The 21,840-nt window shown below is 47.7% G+C and overlaps 1 protein-coding gene across 1 annotated transcript in view; it reads left to right on the forward strand.

Moving 5' to 3' along the window:
* Positions 1-21,840, forward strand: part of PEBP4 (phosphatidylethanolamine-binding protein 4) — a 222,571-nt gene that overhangs the window by 2,283 nt on the left and 198,448 nt on the right. The window lies entirely within an intron of this gene.

The raw sequence follows: 21,840 nt of genomic DNA on the forward strand, positions 1-21,840 counted from the left end.
CCCCCTCCCGGAGGGACGCGGCGCGGAGTGTCGCGACCTGCCACCCGGTGCAGGGTCGTGTCCTTCTACCTGGCGAGGCGCTGGACTCGACTCCCACGGGGTCTCCCCCTTTCCTTCTAGAGGCTGAGAGGAAACTATGAGAGGCATCCTAATACGCCCTGGGAGGAATGCCAGCTACAGGGGAACGCGACATTTTTACCTTGCCCCTTCAACCCAAGCCTCCACCACTGGCCCACAGAGAGGGGAGGGCAGCATTGCTATACGTGCCCTCTGCCCGGCTGGGAGTTTCTATGGCTCTTGAGGGCATTCCTCCCTCCCTGCCCCCCGCAGCCACAACCTTTGCCTCTGTCTACCACCTGTACCTATTTCTCATACAGACTCTCCATTCCCCTTCTCCAGCGGCCCCCACTTCCTTTCCACCCCCATGTTATTGTTGGCTGGGGCTCCCCAGTATCTTCTGTGCTCTGGAGGAAATGCCATGAAGACACGGGTGCCTGTGGGCGGCACCTGCGGCTGTCTACTGCTCTGTAATATGGAGGGGTCACAGGGGTGGCTCCTGCAGGTGAGCAGTCCTCAAAGGAAGTTTCCAAGTTCAAGTCTGGTTTGATTTTGATGATCTTGACTGCTAGTAATCACAGCAGTCATAGCTCAGTCTGGTTTTACACATTTGTCAATTACCTCTGGACGATTTTTTAAAGCCCAGACTGTCTCCCACCTATATCACACTTCCAGCTTGTGTTCTGAAAATGTAAGTCCACATTAATACTGGTTTCTGTACAAAGTGATTAGGAGAAAAAAATCCATTGCCTCCTCCATCCCCTCCCCCCAAAAAAACTAAGTTAAAAAATGCATCTTATATTGTCTGAAGCATGTTTCTTGTGTATTTCCCTATATATAGTTGGACACTGGCCCTCCAGATGTGCGTGATAAGGTGTTTTCTGGTCCCAGTTCAGTGAGTGCCTTACTGGTGAAGGATGCTGCCCCTACCTCCTGAATCCGCCAAGAGTTGGAGGAGGTTAGCAGTGACTGAAGGCACTACGCCATACTTCTGGTTAGGCGTTGCTCTCCATAAAATAGAACATATAGATTTGAATACATGGTTAGAAAAGAAACTAAACCGTGTGTAGATGTGTTCTTCCCTCATAGCTGGCACTGAAAAGCCTCACCCATCTTTTGTGCCAGAGTCACTGCACCAAAGGAAAACACAGCTTGAGATCTCTGCATGACCCCCACAGGGGCCAGTGTCTTTTCCACCACACCCTTTTGTTCCACTCAGTTCCGGGAGTGAAACTGAGTGTTTCAGGTCACCCATACAGAGCAGGAAAAACACACCAGCCCTCTGCCAAAGTCATGGTGTTAGCAGGCCTGCAGCCATTCAGGCATTCAAACATCCAGCCCTGCAGTAGTGCAGCCTTGCAGCTGTGAGCCAGTGCCCCTTCCCTCTTGGAGAAAAAGCCAGCTCTGCCTAAGAACATAACTGCCCCTCTGGGCTGTGGGGGGTTGAAGGGCGTGGGGTGGAGGTCCTGGGACAATCTGCTCTCAGTCAGTAGACTCAGGCAGAGCCAGGTGCTTTGACACCCAGTCCCACTTTCTACACACCATCCCTCTTCAGCTTCCCTTTCAAGTCCTTTCTCGTTGCAGCATCCCTGAGAAGGTCCTCATCAGTGGCCCTTCGGTCTTCTCCGGTAACCAGACTCCCTTGAAGTTCCTTCCTTAGAAACCAGTTCTCATACCACCATCCTTGGCAGGCCCTCAAGCATGCCTCTAATGGGCCACCTGGGCTGTCTCCAGCCTCACAGACCTCTCCCTCAGGCCAGTCCCCAAGCTCCCCAGTGGTTCTCACTCCCAGCTCAGGGAACAGATCTCTAGCTCCCAGCCTCAGGTTTTTCTCCATACCACAGTATTTGAAATTTTCCAGTGTGAGAGGAACCAAGCTCCAGTTTGAGCCCTGCACACCAGCTGTGACTGGTGCCAGGCCTCTCATTACCTAGCCCCAGCTAGGCCCCTAACTCAGACACCAGATTCTCAGACACCAAGGGACCTGGCTCCATATATCTACCTCATCTTTACCCAGCCCTCCATGCCAGAGACTGGAAAACAGGACCTTTCTCAAGGCCAGGTCCCCTCCAGAGACCAAGGAGTTGTCACTCAGAGCTTGACCTAGGCCCCAGCTCAGCCCTCAGCAGCACAGGCAGCTCCCCCACTCTCCTTCACCTCCACCCCAGTCCTGGGGAGGCAAAGGGTGCTCATTTACTTGTTACTTCTTGTCTTTCCTGGGTTACTTCTCGGGTCAGACCTGGGTGGGTAGTTTGTTTCAGAAGTGTCCCTGACCTCTTTCTTTCCAGGCCTCCTCCTTTCTTCTGCTACACACACACACACACTCACCCACCCACCCACACCCCCTCTGCCCACTTCTTTGGAGACCTTCAGGACCCCTGTGCTGACCTTCAAAACTTCTGACCAACCTGGTGAGAGGTGGGCCTGACTGCAGACTGAGGGGCTCTTAGCAGTTTAGAGATAGTGATATAACCTCTTAAACTTGTCTCCCGAGGTGTTCCCTCTATCTATCCCCACACACAGCCTCCCAAGGATACTACATGCTGTTGTTTTCCTGGAGTCTGTGAGCAGAAGGCCTGGTCTGGGGACAGACTTCTCCATTCTGGTTCTCGGAAGATGCCCCTGCACAGGCTCACAGCTGGTGCCAGCAAGCCCTTCTCTCCCTGTGGCTCACAGTATCCTCCCCGGAGCCAACCCAACCTACACAGACCCTTCTCTCTATGCCTCCTCCCACCTACAAGTTCCCATTTCTTCATGGGAAGCTTCAGCCCTCAACTCTTTGCAAGCTATGAGACATTCGTCTCGCCACTCCTCTTGGAATACCACTGACTCTGGCGAGCTGCCCCACAAGCCTTGTGATGTGGGCTCCACCCTCTGCTCCCCAGCATTGTGGAATCTGGGACACATGGCCTTGCCTTCCTGATCTTAGGGCAAAGTTCAGAGCCAGCTAAGAGCAGAACAGGGGTACTTCAATATGCAGAAGACTGGCAGGATTCAAATCTAGAAGGCCCCTTGGGGGTCTCTCAGCTCTTGTCCAGGGTTCAGGGGGTACCACCAGATCTTACAAGGAGACAGACCCCTTCTAAAGCTTTGCTCAAGCACTAAAAACTCTTCCTCTTCTCATCCTGGCTAATTCAGACCTCAGCTTAGATTCTACTTTCTCCAGGGAGCCTTCCATGATTACCCCGCCTCTTCCCTGCATTCCCTTAATAATTCCAATGACATTGCTGTCATTGGGTGTCTCTCTCCCTAACTACTGAGAACATTTTCAGGAAGAAAGTATGCTTATTCAAGAGTATCCTTCCTGCTGTGCAGTGCCAGGCAACAAGTACTCAATAGGTGCTTAATAAGTGTCTGGGGAATGAACAATGAATGTTTCAAGAGAACGTGGGAGAAGGAGTGAGGGGAGTTGATCCCATGGACTGACTACTTACATGCTGTCCAGTGAGATCTTCCATAGGCTGTACTGGCCTGGCCTGCTGATTGTCACCATTCCGTGCTCCCTCCAGGCTCTGGCTGGGCTGGATGGAAGTGGATGGGGAAGGCAGGAAGAAAGTGGGAGAAGGCATGAGGCACTGTGAGTCACCCAAAGCCCAAAGGGAGAGTCTTACTCAAGGCAAAAGCATGGCTTCTGCTGTCCAGGCCAGTGGGCTGTGACACCCAATCTAAGGGCCAAGAAAGAGACCATCCTGAGAGTTAAAAAGCTAATGGAGACCCAAGATTGGGATCATGGTCCATTTCACGCTGTGAGCCTCTGCACATTACACTAGCTTGGCATCTGAAAGAGCAGTCTGTAGTCCATCAGGAAGCCTTGGTTTCCAGCCGCTATGTAACCTTGGACAAGAAGAGGGGCCTCCAGTCTAAGTGTCAGCTTTCCTGTGTGCAAAGGCTGGGTTAGGTGAAACATTCGTTTCAGCCCTGATATCTGATACTGTTTCCTAGTGTGGATCTGTATTTCATCAGCCACCCTTTCCGTGGAAACAGCAACTGAGACACATTGAGATTCAGCATAATATAAGCTGATGACCTCCGCACTGAGGATGGAAGAAGGAAATCTTAGGGAGGGGGAGAAGGAGAAAGGGTGAGCCACAGAGAGAGACTCTAATTCTGGAATCATGCCCACTTTCAACTTCCTTCAATGGTCAGTCACAGTCTTGGGACCTATTCAACCAAAGAATGTTCTAGATTTTCAGGATTTAAGGTATGAACAAGAAAGGGTTTGGCGAAGGGCACCTCTGGAAGCAGCTGGCATTGTGTGATCATTAAAGGCTAGTGAGGGCATCTCTATGAGAACTTCCCAGGGCAGGGTTGGGATGTGGCTGGAGAAAGGCAGAGGGAAAACCCCTCAGGTTTGGTGTGGGCAGGGGTGTGACAACAGCAGCCCTGAGAACACAGAGTGATCACAGAAAGTCAAGTTCTTCTACAATCTCAGTTCCAATCTCCCTTCCACCAGGAACTAGTTATAGGCTGCGGGCAGGGAACTTAATCTCTTTGGCCTTCCATTGAAGCTAACAGAGGATGACTACCTGAGCTTACAGTTCTTCGAGGGCTGAGGTCAGAGTTCATGTGCTCTAATGCTGTACTTCTGCCTGCCCTTCTCACAGACCTATGCTCTGTATCTCTATGTGGGAGAAAAGGGCGGGGGTGGGGGGTAGCTACTATTTGTGCCTAAGGCCCCTGGGCTACTTATGGTGAGCAGGAGCTCAAAGGCTTGAGCGAAGGAGTGGAGTTCTGATGGCCTAACCTGCCTGTGTTGGGAAACCCCATGCCTACTTTGGCCCTGGTACCCTGGGGATCTTCTGGGAAAAGGAAGAAACCAGGAGAGGCAGTGAAAAAAACTTCTCCTCGGGCCCCTCAAAACCCCAAGGGCCCCTGCAGCCTTCCCTCAGCCACATCATGGAGCTGTGAGGGGAGCTGCTCAAAGCAAGAACTGGGGCTCCATGTCAGTCTGTTCTTGGCCAGGCTGCCAGCAGACACCCTGCCCACTTCCATCCTGGCCTTCACCCCAGGAAGCCACAGCTGAGACTGAGGCCGCCATGAAACATTCACAGCAGCCCAGAAGCAGAGAGACTCCAGTGCTTGCTGCTTTATGTCATCAGTTACAGTCCCATCACTAACCCCTTGGGGAAGTGCACCTACATCCCCTGGGATGCTGCTCTCAGGACAGTGCCTGGAAGATACTACCAGGCAGGCCTGTGGCAGAAAGAAGTTACGTGGCGTTACCTCTGCCCTGTTTTATAGGCCGAGAAACGCTCAAGAGGGTGGGCCAGCACAGCCAGACCCAGGATCCTTCACTTCAACCACGCTGCAGCCCTCCTGAGAGAGGGCAGCCTGTTCCTGGAGCCCCACAGAGCTGCAAGTGAGAAGCTCTGAGGAGGCTGATCACCCCAAAATAGACTTGTTTTTTTTCACAACTTTTTTCATGAGGCATTGGCATCTCTTGCAGCAAGGAAAAAAAAAATAACCTGAACTGTTAACAAATAAAGATTATAAAAAGTCCCAACTGTTCCCCATGGATTTCCATGCGGCTAGGGTGTTCATGGGGTGAGAGGCAGGGAGGAGGCTGGAGAGAGGGCAGGGAGGTATGTATGTGTGCCCCCAACCTCTCCTCTGACCCACTTTCTCCTGGATAGCTGATTCCGCTAGAGCTCACAGGGGTAATAATCCAAGCCCTGCATGGAAAGGTTTTTGCTGCCCCTCAGGAGTGTGTTATTGTTTACTGCTTCCAGATAAAAGAATGTAAGGCACAGAACGGGGTGTCTTCAAAACACTAGCACATAGCAAGGAGGCCAGCTCAGTTAGACTGCCCCAGTGGTGTTGGGGGTGGGGTAAGATTTCTTCAGTAAATACCTGGAGGACTGTTCTGGTCAAGGGTGGCTCTGCCTGCACCTCCACCCCGTGGGCTCTGCTGCCTGTCAGTAAGCAGACGGGAGTTGGGGCGATAGCTGATTTTGACCAGGTTAAAGGATCATCACGCAGCTCTTCAGGGCGGAGCCTGGACCTCCTCTGCTCCCCGAGGCCCCCCTTGCAGGGCTCTAGGCCAGTCCCTGCAGAGTCACCCTGCACACTCTGGCTCCTGATACTTGGATCAAACAACAAGGAAGAGGTAAAAGGTGTCTGAGTCTAGAGCAGGGTCCCTCTGCCCTTGGGGTCCTCAGAAAAAGGAACTGTTTGATCTGGCTCACAGCTGGTGAATCCCTGAGCTTGACTTTTTTTTTTAAATGCATTAATTTTTTAATAATAATTTATTTTTACATATTTTTGTGCATTTTTCCATCTCAGTTGCAATCCCCTTGGGTTTCCCACCACCAAATCACCCATGTGCCCTCCCCCCATTGTTTTTGATCCGAGCTTGACTTTTTATATCAGGGAACAGGGTCCCCTCAGCTCCCAGAGCTCCATCATCTTTACTCCTTCCAGACCCCTTTCCCCTTGCCTCTCCCTTTCATCTCCCTTTGACTTTCTCCTACTGTTCCTGGACAAGATTTCTGTAAAAATAGATGCACAGGGTTCCGGCCGTGTCAGAAGGGGAGAGGACAACCTGGCTGTGGAACAGGCCATTGAGCAGCCAGGACATGAGGTCCCCACGGGCTCCATGCACCCCGGGATGGCCCTGGGGCCAGGAGCCTGGGGCCAGAGAATGCTGCTGTTTCCCAGGCTGGTGACAGTGGCGAGGGACCAGCAGGACAGCTGCATTGTCTCTTACTTCGTCTGGACCCCACAGCTCTTTCTCAGGCTCTGGCCAGTCCAAGGGAATATGCAACTGTTCCAGAAATCAGAAATTGCAGCCCTTTCGAGGGCCACAGTTTTTAAGTGGCTGAGAAGGGGGAAAGGGCCGTGTGGAGAGTCCAGGAGACTTGACTTGTCTCGGCCAGGTGTCGCTCCGCAGCGGGTGGGATTTCTCAGCTTACTGGGCCCCCAGGAAGGCGTGAATGGCATGGGAACAAGGGAAGTGGGTGAGACCACAGGGGACTCATGTAGGACACAGCGGGGAAGCAGCGAGGACTCCAAATGGGGCGCTTCCCCAGAAATAGCCCTTGGGCCTCTCACCCACATCTGTTCAGGACCAAGAAACAGCAGCTGTTTCTTCACATGTCTCTGCCCCATGGGTCTCCCTTAGGTCTCCTTCTGGCTCTCCATCCTGCTTCTTTCCTTTTCAGTCTCCTGTCCAGACTCTTCTCCTCCCTGCTCAGCTCCACTCTCCTTTCGATGGGGCAGGGAACCTGGAACCTCCTCTTTTCCTGGGGACCACCTGTTACAGAAGGACTCCTACTGTCCATATATGCAGAGCCTGGGAGTCAAGGTTCTGGTGGGTGTCAGTCAGGTGCATACTGCAGCCTCCTTGGGTCTGAGCAGTGGTGGGGATCATTTAAACCTCACACAGTCTTAAGGGGTGGTGCTATTATCACCCACCAAATTTGGTAGGTGAAGAAACTGAAGAAGCTTCAAGAAGTGATGTGACTTACCAGAATTGAAAAGCAGGCACAGAGCAAGGATTCCAATCCAGCAAGTGGCTCACTGCTTCCCAGAGGAGCCAGCACAGCCGCTGGGCCCTTCCAACCTCACGCCCTGATTTAGAGCATTAACATGCTGTTCTTAATTTATTTAAAAAAAAAAAAAAAAAAAACTAGGGCCCTCCCTGGTGGTGCAACAGGTTAGGACGCAGCATTGCAAGCTGGTTGCAGCCACTTCAGTGTGAGTTCTATCCCCCACCTTGGGGGTGACCTACATGGCGCGGCAGACCTTTCCTCTCTCGCCTGCTGCTCCCCTCAGCAGTGTACTTCATTGACCTGCCTGTTCTGCTCCCTATTCTCTCGCTAGTGAAGCTGTAACCGGTACAGGTTTCATGGACTCCGCCCCCACTCCAGAGGCTGGAACTCCAAATCCCATCAGTACCAAGGAGAAGCATGCAGGGACGTGAGGGAGGAGCTGAGCAGCCAGGTTGGGATAAAACCAGACATGTGGGCTCTGGGGAGAGACCTGGTGGGTCGCAGCTGATCCTTTTGGCTCTCAATCGGTTCTCAGCGTGCCGGTGGAGTCCAAGTCAGCAGAACTGGTAGGACATCCTAGTTAACTTGTGTTTCTCTCCCTCTTTCCCTGGGTTACTCCTTTACCTTTCTCCTTATAAATAAACCCATTATATAACCTTTTGAGTGTGTCCATAATACGATTGAATCGTAAGCGCACAGGTGAAGACCCACAGACAGGCAACCCAATTCACATTGGGGTACCCTGTAACAAATCCTCTCACTGCCCCTGTACTTCTGGCCTGTACCCCAGTTCTGTATGCATACATAAATAAATATTTAAAAAATAAAAACTAACAGATGAAAAAACTTGAGGCTCAAAGCAGAAAACAGCCTGTGCAAGGTCACACGGGGAGTGTGCGGCCCTGTCAGACCCTGTGCTAGGGCCCCAGTGCTAGACTTTACCTCTGGGCTTCAGTTTTCTTGCACGTGCATGAACCTAGGCAGTTCCATGGAAAGAGCACCCTCCTTTTTAAAATTCTGACTACATGATGTTATCATTGGAGGATATTTTCTGCCTCCAGGAGGGTCACTTGGAGCCCCAGGGCCTTACAGAGACAGAAGCAGCAGAGTAGGACTGGACCAGCTGAGACTAGTCTCAAAGTGGTCTCCCAAGACCACACCCACCAGCAATCCTGTCCCAAAGGGAATCAAGAATGTGGAAATGGTTTCATGCCTTAAAGCATGAATTTTTAACTCAGAAGATAGAATATACACACTCAACAGGAGGAAGACAGAATCACCTTATCTTAAGACTGGGAGAAAGGTGATCTGTAAGTGAGGTTAAGTGGTCATGTCACACAGCCCCAGCTCAGCCAGACTGACACTGCTGGGTGTCTGTCCTCTTTCTGCTCCCCACCAAGGCCCCTCTCTGGCTGCCTCCCTCTCAGCCTTGGCTCCTCCAGTGACACAGTTTTGCAGGAGTCCCATCAGGCTCCAAGGAGCCCCCCATTTCAGCTTTGGCTCTTCCCAAAACAAAAAGCACATTCTCTCTGAGCAGCTGCTTCCTAAGGAAGCGAGGGCAGGCTGACAGGGGAAGCTGCTGGAAGGAATTCCTAGAGCAAGGCTAAGACGAGCGTGCAGCTAGAAAAAGGAAAAACACTGGGCTGGTGCAGAGCTAGACGGTAAAATTTAGGGCTTAGGATGCTGCTGTTTCTCTTCAGAGAAACAGGTCCTAACTGCCTAAATTATCGGGGAGCTCTCGGAGTGGGGGGGTGGCACAGGGCCTGGGAGTGAGCAAAGTGGTATTGTCAGTGGTTCTTCCGTTGGGGGGGGTAGTAGGTGCCCTCGAATCCTGCGCTGCCACTGAACTTCATCCTGGGTGGTGGCCACTCTGATTGATAATGTTATAGGGCACCCCAAATCTGTTCCAGGACAGGGGGGGAGGGGCACCCCTGAAGCCCCAAAACTGCCTGCTCTAAGTGGGTTCTGCCATCCGCTGCAACAAGACAAAACATAAAACTTTAATGAAAAGGGACTTTAATACAGTAAATATACAATACGGAACACAAAGAATATAACTTCTAAATCAAACACCTGAAGTGTCCCATCTCCTGTGCAAAAGTCCACCCAAAAGGTATTGGCCCAAAGCAAGGCCTGAAAGCGGCCACTAGACTAAAGCACCTTCTGGCCGGGACCCATGGAAAAGGGTCAGAAATGGCCAGACAAATCTGGGAGGAAAAGAGCATAATCAAAATCAATATAAACACTGCCATAGTCACCTCCCTACAGGTATCTCACCCACATCAGCCTTCACCAGTCCAGGGTCAGGAAACAAGCCCGGTTTCTTCATCACATGCTTGCTGCTCCATGTGGCTTCCTTAGGTCTCCGTCTTGTTCTCCATCCAGCCTCATTCCCTTCTTCTCTCTTCTCCTTTTTCTCTGCTCAGCTCCACCCTCCTTCTGGGTGGGGCAGGGAACCTGGAACTTCCCTTTTCCTAGGGACCACCCTGTTACAATAAGAATGCAAAGGACTGCTGGGTGAGAGATGTGGCCATCCGCTTGCTCCACAGCTGCCCCTTCCATCCTGGCCAGGTTCTGTTACAGGGCATCCCAATGTGAATTGGGCTGCCTGTCTGTGGGCCTTCACCCGCACGCTTACAATTCATTCATATTATGGACACACTCAAAAAGGTTAAATAATTGGTTTATTTATAAGGAGAAAGGTAAAGGAATAACCCAGGGAAAGAGGGAGAGAAATACAAGTCAACTACAATGCCCTACCAGTTCTGCTGACTTGGACTCCACCAGCACGCTGAAAACCGATGGAGAGCCAGACTGTAACAGGGTGGTCCCTAGGACAAAGGGAAGTTCCAGGTTCCCTGCCCCACCCAGAAGGAGGGTGGAGCTGAGAAGAGAAGGGAGAAGAGAAGGAGGCAGGATGGAGAGCCAGGAGACCCGAGGAAGCCACATGGAGCATGTGATGAAGAAACCGGGCTTGTTTCCTGACCCTGGACTGGTGAAGGCTGATGTGGGTGAGATACCTGTAGGGAGGTGACTATGGCAGTGTTTATATTGATGTTGATTTTGCTCTTTTCCTCTCAGATTTGTCTGGCCATTTCTGACCCTTTTCCATGGGTCCCGGCCAGAAGGTGCTTTAGTCTAGTGGCCGCTTTCAGGCCTTGCTTTGGGCCAATCCCTTTTGGGTGGACTTTTGCCTACGAGGGGATGGGTCACTTCAGGTGTTTGATTTAGAAGTTATATTCTTTGTGTTCCATATTGTATATTTACTGTATTAAAGTCCCTTTTCATTAAAGTTTTATGTTTTGTCTTGTTGCAGCAGATGGCAGAACCCACTTAGGGCAGGCAGGTTTTGGGGCTTCAGGGGTGTCTCTCTCCCCCTGTCCTGGAACAGATTTGGTGTCCTATAACAAGACCACCAGCTGCAAATCACCAGGTCAAGCGAGCCCCAGAGCCCCCATGTCCGGCTTTATCCTAACCTGGCTGCTCAGCTCCGCCTTCATGTCCCAGGGTGCTTCTCCATGGTATTGATGGGATTAGTAGTTCCAGTATCTGGAGTGGGGGCGGAGTCCATGAAACCTGTGGAAGCCCCACCTGCCCTGGGAGGGGTGCCTGTAGACATTGCTGAGTGCTGCCCTGCAGGTGGGCTCCCCCACTTATCCTGGGCTGCTGCCTGAGTGTCATCTTTTGAGTTCAGGGTCCTCAGGTTCACTCTGGGGAAGGTTTCACCAGAGCTCCTCTTTCAGCGGCATGCAGCAAGATTCTCCACGAGCAGAGACTCAGTTATATTTAAAGAGTAAGCTTATTAGAAAGAGACAGGAGAGGGGAAGACACTTGGGTAGGTGCAAGTGGGTAGGAAGAGCTGCCCAGAAAGGGACAGGCTTGCAGAGACAGATCTGCATGGTTGCAGGCAGGCAGTCTCAGGGGGCGGCGTCCCCTGAGGGAGGTCAGTGCAGAGAAGTCCCGGCGTGGTACAGGTCACGGGCAGGCAGGACGCTGCTGCCCCGCAGAGGGAGAGTGGGTGGAAAGAAGCACCTGCAGAGGCACAGGTGGGCAGAGGAGTGGCTGCCCTGAGCTGGTGGAGAGATTGCCCTCATATAGACAGCCTCTTCTGGGAGGGGCTCACTCCCTGTGAGCCTAGGTTGGTTGACTTTGAATAGAATCTGAAGAGATTTCTGATGACCTTCATCTCCACGTCCTTATCTTTTCACCTTTTGGATTTGAACTTCAGACACAGCCTGCAGCAGTCAGTTACCTGCTGGGGACTCCTGCAGATATTCAGGCATCCTGGACTCAGGCATCCTGGACATGGGTTGACCTTGATGTTCTGGCTGTGTCAGTTGCTGCACCAGCCCCTTCTATCTGTCCACTTTGTGTGACTCAGTCTTGTGATACCTCCTCTGCATTCCTTCCTCCATCAGTCTATACCACCCTTGAGAAGCTGCTGTACCTTATGGGCCTGATTCCTTAGGCCACCAAACCAGGTTCCTCCCTTTGGAAGAGATGGGATTCGAAGAAGTGCTGGACAGAGGGCAGGCTACGACCAGGTGAAGACAAGTGAGTGGCCAAGGCTCGCTGGAGCTTCCTCTCTCACCCTGGACACCGAGAAAGAGCCCAGGGCTGGGCTGGTCTCAGGATCAGTGGGACAAGGGTCATTCATTTACCTGCTGCCTTTCCTCTAGGGCCTGACTGGCCTATCACCATCCCTTATTCAGAAGCAGTGTCCTGAGCCAGGCTGAGTGGGAGGAAACGCCTGGGGAAACAACTCAGTTTTTAAGGGCTGGGACACAGCGGCCAGCCTATGGGGAGCCAGGTGAGGCACCGTTACTGTATCCATGGGTGGGTGGGACCAGCAGGCCAGGCTCCTTGTCAGTTCCCTCCCCATCCAGGGCTGTGCAGGGCCCAGAAGTAAGGCACCCAGGGCTGGAGGCCCTGCTCCCCCATTGGACAGGTGAACTTTGTTGTGTCTTGGCCCAGCCCATGGCCCCTGGTCCTGCTGCCCTCAGGCTCTCATCCTGACTTGGTCCTGGCCAAGGCCTCTCTTCCTCCTGGTGACTCACTCATACTGCTTTGGAATTTCACTCATTGGCTTGGGGCCAGGAACAGTACCTTTGCTTGAACCCCACTGGTGATTAAGAGCTCCTTTAGTTAGAGACAACTGAGAGGTTGTGGAAAGGGAAGGCAGGCAGAGAAAGAGAGGGGGTGGGGTGCTGCTGGACAGAAGGCTTTCTTCTCCCTTCTGCTCACCTGAGTGCAAGTAGAAAACAAACGAGAAAGCTATTGGCCTGTAACAGTCAGACATACCTGACTGGCCAGTTGTAACTTAAGAAAACTGCGACCGAGTTTAAGGCCTAAACTGGCCACTGTGTTTCTAGGATTTCTGGACCTCAAGTTACCCTTGTGGGAATCTTAAATGTTTGAATTGAATGTTCTATTGAATGTTGGGGTGACTGTCTCTCTCCTCAGTTGATGGGGCTTCCAAAAGATTTGAACTCGGATGTGAGGGCGATCTGGCTGCGATATCTGTCACCCCATTGATCGCCAGGGTTGATTCGGCTGATCTGGCTGGCTAGGTGGGTGTCCCCTTCCTCCCTCACTGCTCCATGTGCGTCTCTCCCGAAGCTGTGCAACGAGCTCACGAGCTCGTCCCTGAATAGAGACGGCTGTGCTCCCCTACTAGAACCTCCAAAGAAGCACTCAAGGCCCAAAAGATTTGAACTCTATCACCTCCCTGCTTAAATATTGTATAAAGGAATGTCTTGTGTAAGAAACCCTTCCCTACCACAAAGTGATAAATTTCATATTCTATATTTTTCTTCAAACATGCTAAATTTATCTTTCATGTTTCCATCTATCATTAATTTTTTTAGTTGAAGGGTTTTTGTTTATTTTCAAAAAAAGTACTTTATTCAAATGCTTCAAAACTCAAAATGTTTCTCTGATTCTATAACTAACACTTATTAATAAATATTAGTAATAATTACAGAAAACCTGGAAAATATGAAATATTAAAAACTATACAAGTGTCATCACCTATAGAGATCTAAAATTTGTCATTGGTAGACTACTGCGTACATAGCATTAGATTCCCTTTTATGTCTTAGTTTTTCTGATATGGGTTCATAGAAAATTTAGAAGATAGAAAAGAAAGAAAAATGTGTTTCATACCCTCTGAGAGTGTTCAATGTGCTCCCATATTCTAACTGGCCCTTGAGGAACAGAGTTCTCCACTGATTAGAAGATTCCCGACAAGCTCCATTATCCCTTCCAGTACCAAGACTTCCTGGCCCTACCCTTGGTCAAGAAGCCCATGTACACCTCCTGGGGTAGCGACCCTAACAACCCAACATAACTCCAATGGGCCTACTCAAATGCCAGGAAAATATTTGTACTATTGAATTTTTTTTTAAGGATTTATTTATTGATGCATACAGAACTGGGGTACAAGCCAGAGGTACATGGCTGGTGAGAGGCTTCACCAGACACAACATGGAGAACAGGACACCAGATCGAACAGTACACTGCTGAGGGGAGCAGGGCGTGGGTCAGGAGAGGTCTGCCGCACCATGTGGGTCACCTCTGGAACCTAGGATCAAACTGGCCACTGAAGTGGCTGCAGCCAGCTTGCAGTGCTGCATCCTAACCCGTTGCACCAACAGGCAGGGCCGTACTGTTGAATATTTAACAAAACCACCTAAAGTACATAAAGTCAATCATTTAAATGATAAATAAGACTTGTCTCTAAGGGGAAAAAAAAAAAGCCTTCTTTTTCCTGAGAGCAGAAAATAAAAACATAGGTCAGGATCACCTTCATCAAAAACAGGTATTTTTCCCTATAGTATCCTGTTGGAGTTTTACTATGGCGAAACTATCAAACTCAGAACTTCAGCTATTTCTTTTTCTTTTGTTAAAAATCATTATCATATTGATTATTCACTGAGGCCACATCTACTAAGTACAGGGAGGTCTTATTGTATGCCTTTCATCCTAGAGGGAGTCCAGCTAGACTGGCAATAGTGTATTATCTATTACTTGAAATTGTCTAATTTTAAAAAAAATTTAATTGAGGGTAATGTTGGTTTACATCATTGTTTGTAGTCTGGAAATAGAGGACACCTCCCCCTTCAAGTGTTATTGCCATAGTGTACCCACCCCAAACACCTGTGATCCACCACATTAGTCCATTGTGCTTCCTCCCCACTTCATCCACACCCCTTCTCTCCTCTGGATTCCTCAGTTCTAGAATCAATTTTCTAGGGTTAGTTTTTAAGTTTGACTTTATCTAAGTTTCTCTGTTTGGTTTCTTTATATTCCACTTCTGAGTGATGCTATCCAGTGTTTGTCCTTCTCCTTCTGACTTACTTTGCTCAGCATAATCCCTTCCAATTCCACCCATTTTGCCTCAGTGAGTGTTCTTTGATCGCTGAGTAATATTCCACTGTGCATACATACATCTTCTTGATCCACTCATTCACTTTTGGGCATTTAGGCTGTTTCCATATTTCCACTATTGTGCTCAGTGCTGCTATGAACATGCGAGTGCACGTTTCCCTTCAAATTAGTGGTTTTGTTTCTGTGAGGTTGATACATAGAAGTGGGAGAACTGGGTCATCCAGTGGATCCATTTTGAATCTTCTGCGGAAGCTCCACCCTATTTTCCACAAGGGCTGAAACAGTCTACATCCCTAGCGACAGCGAAGAGAACTTCACTTCTTTCTAAGGAAACTATCAATAGTTGAATTCTATTTCACTGGATTGGTATTTTGAAATTTACTACACAGAACCCTAATTAAACCAGGCCAGGGGCTAGAAGGGAAGAACAATCAGCAAATTGCAGGGTCCACTTTGCCTTGCATCTCTGATGGAAGTGACGTTGCTTCCCCACCAGAGCAGACATAAGGAGGCTGTGTCAGGGAAGTGCAAGCTCTTGCCTGGAGACTGCTCCCTCCGGTACACCTTTGATTGTGACCCATTTTGCTGGTGCTTATTTATTGTTCGGAGTCAACAACATAAGAGTAGTCTACTTATTTAAGCAAACCTGTTGGGTATATTGTAACTAATCAACACTGGTAGCTACTATTTCTTAACTGAGGTTGGAAGGCACTCACAATTCACAAGAAAAACAATCCCTGAACTTAGGGAGTTCCACCTTGGCACATGTAGGATAAGTGGAAATTACCAGTTTTTTTCTGCCTTCTGGACACTGGCATCTATGATTGACAGCTGTGGTCTTATACGCCTGCCTGATGGCGGCACCTGGAGTATGGTATGGTCATGCATGAGTGGGCGCACCTGAGTCAAGAGACTGAGCACGTGAGGGCAGCAGCAGAGGATGAGGCAGAGTAGGGCACTGTGCAGCAGAGTGCAGTAGAGACCAGAAAAGAGACCAAGAGAACACCAATGACAGTGAAGATTCCCAGGGGAAGGGCGCGGTGCTGGGAAGTGCTCCAGCCTCCTGGCCCCCACCCCCCTGCCTGCCCTGCACCCAGTTGCCTCACTACAGATGGTGTAGGAAGATCATTGAAGCCTGAAAAAGCCAAAGAGGGCTCCAGACTTCCTCCTTTCCCTGTCTGCTTATGAACCGTAGAGAACCCGCCCTGTGCCTCGCTGGTGCTACAGTACGTAAGAAAACCTGAGAGTGAGAGATGGCCATGGGGGTTCTGGGTGGCTGGGAAGGTGAGAGCGGAGCAGCTGGGAGAGACAGCAGTCTTGAAAATTGTTCCAAAACAACACTGTCATCACGCCCAGATCCTCCCTTGGCATGCACTACTGAAACAGAGGTGATGGCCGCAAGCCACTGAACTGGATTAGGTGGCAAAGGGCAAGGACAGACCTGGGGGTCATGGGGTAAACTGGACAGCTTCTCTTTTGTAGTTCCACTTGCAGAAATGCCTGGGCAGGGCCTTACCAGTGACAGGCACTGCCATTTATAGGCGGGATCTTTGAGATCCAGTGGGGAAGCATGGGGGTGCGGAGGGAGCAGAGGGGCCCGCTGCACCCAAGTGTAACATGGTCCAGATACTGGGCAGCAGGGCCAAGCACAAGATGCCGCTGCCGGTGGAGCCCAGCTGACTGGGCTCACGGTCAAGCTTAGGCCCTAAATTTCTCAGGAGAAGCTGGCACATTTCTAGCAGAGTATGCTAGCAGGGGTGGGCCCACTGCTACAGTACAGCCTCTGAGAGCAAACAAAATGTCTGCAGGAGCAGGTACTGGGGAGAAGGAGCTGGAGATTGTCCACTTCCAGTCCCCTTCACCCTTGCTCCCACCCCTCCACCCACCAGGAGGAGCTTGCACCAGCTGCCGCTGTAAATTCCTGGCAGGAACTTGGTGGTTGATTAAATTAATCTGTTTGGCAAAAGAGTCAGTTCCTCACACCAGCCAACTTGGAATAGTCTCCAGGGGCCTGCCCTGGTGAAGAGAGCATCTCAAGGCTCCATGGAGGAAGGACAGTGAGGGGCAGGAATGGGGAGGTGGTTTTGCAACCATCCAGGCAGGGCAGGTTCACCATCAGTTCTAGTGATTGGAAAGAGAATTCTGGAGCCACGGGCATCATTTTCACAGATTTTCATGACTAGCCTGAGAAACAAGCCAGCAGGGAGACAGCAAGGTGAGCCCCTCCCCCAGGCTCACGTGTACACACGTGCCCAAGTGACCAAGGACCGTGCTCAAGCGTCCATCACCAGGCAGGCGTGCCCATACTCACATGCCTTCTTCATTACCAAGACAAAGGTCAAAGGTCATAGCCGAAGAGGCCAATGGTATAAAAAGCCCAACTAACTCACTTACCCTGCAGGAGGCCAGCACCCAGAAGGTACTGAAGGCAACCCCCCTCCACCCCCAAATTGTGGAGCTCTCTTTCAGTCAGTGATAAAGTCAGCATAGGTTTCACCTAATTGTCACCACAATCACGCTTGAGGAGAGTTTCACTTTTACAGGTGGTTGAATGCGCTCCAGTCAACAAACATTTATTAACTAGTTATGGCAGGCACCATGCCAGGCACTGACAGCTTCCTTTTACCACAGGATATGAGATTGAAAGGGCGAAATGCAATCTGACAAGCAGACTTTTCAGATACATTGCAGAAGAATTCTGGAAAATACATTTATAAATCTCAGAGGAAAATCAGTCGATGGTTTAAAATTGGAAAAGTTGTGAACAAATTCTTTGGCTTTAATCTCTACAAACATTTAACGTGTGACACTTGAAAGCAGCATAAAGCAATTTAGTATTTCCTTTCGATTGGCTGTGGCTAAAATGAAAGTTAAATATAGGAGGTTGAGGGAATTTATAAACATTGTTTTTGGGTCATAGCTGTGGGGTAAAATGCACTTAAATAATCAAGTCGGAAAAGAATTTAGAATTTAGAACTTCTAAAGTACTTGGGACTTCACACAAAGCTGTTAGAAGATTACATTCCTTGGAATTTAGATCTCTCATTTTAAATATCCAGACTTTGTTTTTAAAAAGAACTTGGTATTGGACATTAGTCTAAGCTTTCACTTTGAAGATAGATAGGAGAACAATCAAAATTGTCCTGATTTAATGAACTGACCCTTCTGTTTTTCAAAATTATTAAGGAATTTGACAATTAATTGAATTCTCATTTCTTGTCATACTGGTAAATACACGTTTTTCCAGTTTGTCCTTATAATTATTCTAAAGCAACAATTGAGCATTTAAAACCTGAAGGATTTTTAATTCAGTAGAAAAAAGTTTTAATAAATAGAAATAGACAAAGAATATACAATATAATCTTTTTTTTTTAAGAGTTATTTATTCGTACAGAACTGGGGTACAGGCCAGAGATGTGGAGGGTGAGAGGATTCACCAGAGACAGAGCAGGGAGCAGAACAGGCAGATCGACCTAGTACACTGCTGAGGGGAGCAGCAGGCGGTCAGGAGAGGTCTGCCTCGCCCTGTGATCGGCCATGTGATCGCCGCCATGTGATCGCCTCTGGGGTAGGGGGGGGATGGAACTCTTGCGGAAGTGGCTTAAACTTCTTAGTGCTATGCTTTAACCCGCTGCGCCATCAGGGAGGGCCATATTTTTAAATTAACATTTTTAAAAGGTTTAACCTTATTTATTTTTAATTTTTTAAGTGAAAATCAAATCAACTTAAACTATCAAAACATTAAAGACTTTAAAAAATAATGCTCATCTGGTAGAGGTATAAATTAGTAAGACATTTCTGGAAATAATTTATTTTAGGCTAGCAAATAATCAAATTAACAGCAGATTGACAGGGTGAATTTTTTAAATTATCATCATTCTACTGTGCATCTACATAGGAATAAAAAAAATTCCAAACTGGAATGGACAAAGTAAGGGTATATGACACTTTGAACTCAGAAGAAGTTAGGGGATTGGCACTTCCAATAGTGGGAAGGTAATTTATAGAAAGAAAAATTCTACCACAACTAGTTCCTATTGTATTGTAGTTCTCTAGGATGACAGTTGCCTTTCTGGATCAGGTCTTCTATTTGTTAACAGGAAATAAAGTCTTCCCTTTTTTTAAGATTTGTTTTTATTTATTTATGTAAATAAGAAGTGGGGCATAAACCCCAGGAGTGGGGGTGGTGGTGGTAGAGCATTGATTCACCAGAGACAAAGTGGGGAGATCTACTGAAAAACACTGCTGAGGGGAGCAGCAGGTGACACAGAAGTGGATGGTGACAGCTTGATAGCACTAAGCCTTTAACCCCTGCATCGCCAGAGAAGCCTGTAAATACTGATAGACAAAGAGTTTAAGTAGTCAAAATGAGAATCCAAACCCAGGAAGCAGTATAAAACGATATGACAGATTTTATTCTGTAAGAACTATTCCAACAAACAGTAGTTTGAGTTCAGTTTATATCAGTAGGAATAGTGAATCACCTATATCACGAAGGTAACTACTTGACTGTGTGGACTAAGTGGTCGCGGCCTGAACATACACTGATGCTAGAGGAGGAAATTGCTGGATTTAGTCTCTTCTAAAGAACTCACTGCAAAGCTGTGTCCCTTCCCCATGGTAAATCTTTATCCAGTTCCTTGCTCACCAGTGGGGGAATGAAAGACTGATTTTACCCACAAGAACCAGGTTATCCGTAATTTTCAAACTTCTGTCTTGAAATTTTCCTAGGTTTTTAGGTCTTTGGCTGATTGCAGCTTGAATATAATCCACCTGCTGAAGTGTTGCATCTTGGGATGACCTGCCCTATATTCCATCGATATAAGGTTGTTTTAAGATGAAGACATTTTTAGATTTAAGAGCTGCAGAAAAAGCCTTCTCACATCTTCCTTCATCTGACTAACAGCAATTTCTGGGAAATAAATGTCATAAATTCTTTCTTCAGGATGGGTTCCCGGAAGGCAGAATTCAAATAAAACCTACTCCAAATCCCTTCTCTGAGAGAACTGTATGACGTTGAAAAAGACACAAAGGTAATTCACGCCTGTATAGACATTATCACAAACTTTCTTATCCTCATGTTTGTTCTGAAAACCAACTTGTCTTTCCTAAAGAAACCTATATATTTCCCATAGAAGCCTATTCTTCCTCCCTTTTCCCCTAATTTAGACACATATACCTTTATTCTTACCTATTTCACCAGTTACTTCTTTCGTTGACTCTCAAGCATACACAAATAAGCCCCTCTCCCTTAATTGTCTTTTAAACCTGAGAGTTGAAGTTTTATTTCCCTTCTCACACACACGCACACACACACACACACACACACAGTTAAAGTGAAGATTCAAACATACACACACACATATAAATAATCAGTAAAATAATATACTTTGGTCCAAGAAAATTCTTTTTTTTTTTAAAGATTTATTTATTTATGCATACAGAACTGGGATATGATTCACCAGAGACAAAGCGGGGAGAAGAACAGGCAGATCTACGAAGTACACTGCTGAGGGGAGCAGAGGGTGAGACAGGGGAGGTCTGTTGCTCCATGTGGTCATCTCTGGGACCTGGGATGGAACTTGCACTGAGGTGGCTGTGGCTCACCCACAATGCTGTGCTTTAACCTGCTGCGCCACCAGGGAGGGCCCCCCAGAAAATTCTAACAAAATCCACACAGGCTATTCATAATACATTTAGATAAAAAAATAAACTGTGTGTGTTATTCTATACGGTTGCCATAACAGAATACCACAAACTGGGTGACTTGTAAACTGCAGAAAAAATATTTCTCACAGTTCCAGAAGCTGGTTAAGTCCAAGGTCAAATTTCCAGGAGATTTGGCATCTGGTTGAGAGCCTGTTTATTGCTCACATGCAGAAAGAGAGCAAGAACTCTCTGGGGCCTCTTTTCTAACAACACTCATGCCATTCACAAGGGCTCCACCCTCAAGACCTTAAAGACTCCTAAAGACCTCGCCTAATTACCATGACATTGGGAATTAGGCTCCAATGTCAGAATTTGTAGGGACACAATTATTCAGTCTATAGCAATAAGTGCCCTACAAAGGGAGGTTTAAATAAGGGATGGTCCAGTCACAAGATGGAGCTTGTGACATTTCCTCTCCCTCTCACCCTCTCTCTCCATAGTTCCCTTTGTGTAAGCACACATAACCTGATCTCAATTAATACAGAAAAATTAATATGCAAAATGTGAGGGAAATATCACAAAATGTACACTTTTATAAATAGTACTTATTTTTAGATGGTGGAATAAAACTTTCTTTAAAGAAAACTTGAACTTTTAAAAATTAAAATATTAAATTTAATATTAAAATTAAATATTTTCCAGATTTAAAAAATGAATACACTTTGGTGGGTATGGGAGAAGAGCGGCAGAAGAAATGTGTAATACGTTAACTAGTTTATTTGGAAAGAATAAGGGAAGGAAATGTTTTGCCAGATTTTTTTTCCTTCAGTAGTAAAATATCACTAAAGTAATATATCTTGCATAGATATTTTTCCCCTAAGGTATTTAATTGTTTGGTTCCATCCCATATGGTGTTGCTAAAATGTAACTAAAAAAATATATATATACATGTACATGTGACAATATATAACAAATATAGGAAGTTAGGCAGTGAATTGCTGATTATAAATAGCTTTTACACATGCTTTTCAAAGATAAGAGAACATAACAGGAAGTTAAATAAAAGATAGTTTCCATGATTTCAACATCTAACTAGCAATAATTTTCAGTTTTTCTATATCTATGTTTTATTCCCTTTACACTATTTTGCTTTTTTTATTCATCAATTTTAAAAATACTACTTTTTTCTTCTAGTGTCATGTTGCATAGTATTATAAATATTTGTAAACACACAGAAAATTGAAAACAAATGTAC

The sequence above is a fragment of the Condylura cristata genome, unplaced genomic scaffold (genome assembly GCF_000260355.1).
Source record: "Condylura cristata isolate star-nosed mole 26May11 unplaced genomic scaffold, ConCri1.0 scaffold00018, whole genome shotgun sequence".
NCBI lineage: Eukaryota > Metazoa > Chordata > Mammalia > Eulipotyphla > Talpidae > Condylura > Condylura cristata.